Here is a 2500-nt window from a genome sequence, read left to right as displayed (position 1 = left end):
CACCCAACCGCGTAAGGAACACAAAATCTGGGAACATAACAACGGTATGACGGAAACTAGGGAGGCAAGAGTGGAAAAAAACACCAGGCATAAGGCCGATCCTTCCACCCTTTACCAAGTATATAGATGCATTAATAATATAAGAGATATTGTGATATCCCAACAAAATCCTGTCCACCATGGAGTAATCTTCAACTTCACCTGCAACTAACAATGCTATAAGAGGGGCTGAGCAAAAGCAGTAACATAGCCAAGCAACGGTTTGCTAGTAAGGGTGTCAAGGGTTAGAGGTTCATGGCAATTTGGGAGGTTTGGTGAGCAAAAGATAGGTAGCATAGTAAAGTGATAGAACGAAGCAACTAGCATAGCAATGATAGTAGTGAGATCCAGGGTAGCGGTCATCTTGCCTGAAATCCTCCAAGGAAGAAGAACGAGTCCATGAAGAAGATGAAGACACGAAGATGAACCAAGCGTAGACGAACGAATCCTCACGATCGCAACGAAACGGGAACTATCGAGAAGAAGCACACAACATAGTAAAGACACCACACATAGACAAGACATGATGCACAACAAGCATGATGCATGACAAAGCTACATGAAGCTACTCATGGCAAGAGATGATGCATACAAGAGCAACACATCAAAACAAATTTAAATGAGGCCGGGAACAACACATAACAATTCCGGTAAGTCCTCATATGCAAGTTTCGAAGTTGGTCCAGATCTGAATAAACCTTATATTCAAGTTGTTAAACAGCAAGTTAAAATGCACCATTATGATCTACACGAGATTCTAGTCAAGTTACATATAAAGTTCATTTCATTTGGAGCTACGTCCTAGAAGATATGAGCAAAACAAGTTAAACATGGCATTGATGCAAAATGCACCCAAACATCAAGCAAACACCTCAAAACAAGGATGCAACATGATAATATGAAACTACATGCAAAATCAAGCAAGTTTCATATAGAGCAGACTCAAAACGGAGCAACGGTGCAACACATACACTCTATACAAGTTGTAGCAACAATCTGTCCAAAACAGCAAGTAGGCATATTGCAAGCACCAAAACAATATGCTACAGTAAAACAATATGATAACAAAAGGCATGGACATGATGTACAGGTAAAGCATAACAAAACATGAACACTGAGCTATCTCCAGAAATCACTAGAACATGCTCAAAATGACATGGCAAGATTGCAAATAATAACAGTTTCAGCCATAAGCAGAAAAAACATCAAGTTGCAATGTTTAGAGCTATCAAACAACATGTTACATAAAGTTATCATGGCAAACCAAGGCATGGAATGAATCTACTAATTGCAGATAATAAAAGTCCCTTACTAACCATAAGCCAAAAAGGATCATAAGATATGATGGCACCCATGTAAACATAGCAAGTTATATGACAGATTAATACATGGCAGGAACAACAATAAGTAGGCATATTGGTGAGCTTGAACCACTCATCAAAGAGCAATACATGGCATGTCAAGGCAACCAACAGTAAGAAGACATGTTTATGATGCTAAGCATGGCAAGAACAACTTCATGGGGTGCATGGATCACTAGCAAAACACATGGCAAAACTGAAGTTAATGTTAACAGGCTGACAGCAACATCATTTAGCAAGTTTGGAGCAAGCTATGAACAGTCTACAGCAATCTATAAATGCAACCAAGGGCATGGATGGATAGCACATAACCATATGTACAAAACATCCTTACTGAAGTATCTCAAAATAAGCATGGATCTCTCTGTATCATCAAGTTTACATGGCATAAAAATAACAGCAGAACAGGGACTGAAATCAGCAACATCACGAGGCCTAATTTACATACTTGTGCTAGTCACCACATTGATCACAAAAATACATGGCATACACCTCTGTAAAGATGGCATGGCATAGTTCAAAACATATGTAGACATCAACCTCATAGGATGCACACATCAAACATGGCAAAAATGACAAATGAGCAAGTTATAACAGTTTCAGCAGATTAACAGCAACATGCACTCTTGCAACAATGATTCAGGCATCAAGATGGACTCAAATGAACATGGTGAAATGGAATGAAATGAAGTACTCGTTGAGACGAACAATTTGACATATTACACACATGAAATGGAGCAGTATGCACAGAGTTATGATGCGATGAACAGGAGCTAAAAATATGCAAATATTCGGGGCCTTGGTGAAAATTGGACCTTCGGGAAAGTTGGACGGGGCGGACCCGGGATGAGCGGATCCGGGGACGGGGCGGCTGTTTGGTTGAGATCCCGGTGGATCTCATCCCGATCCACCGGATCTCACCGGAGGAGCAACGACGATGGCCGGAGAAGCGCGGGGCCGACCGAATCCGGCAAGGGAGACGACGACGTGGCGTGGCTCCGGGCGAGGCGGAGCAGAGGCGGGCCGGCACAGGGGAGATCCTACTCCGGCGAGGAGGCGACGCACCGGCGAAGTCGACCGGCGGCGGCGGGAGGCGCGAA

This window comes from Triticum aestivum, chromosome 1B (assembly GCF_018294505.1).
Source record: "Triticum aestivum cultivar Chinese Spring chromosome 1B, IWGSC CS RefSeq v2.1, whole genome shotgun sequence".
Taxonomy (NCBI): domain Eukaryota; kingdom Viridiplantae; phylum Streptophyta; class Magnoliopsida; order Poales; family Poaceae; genus Triticum; species Triticum aestivum.
The sequence above is the reverse complement of the archived record's forward strand: the minus strand, read 5'-3'. Positions refer to the sequence as shown.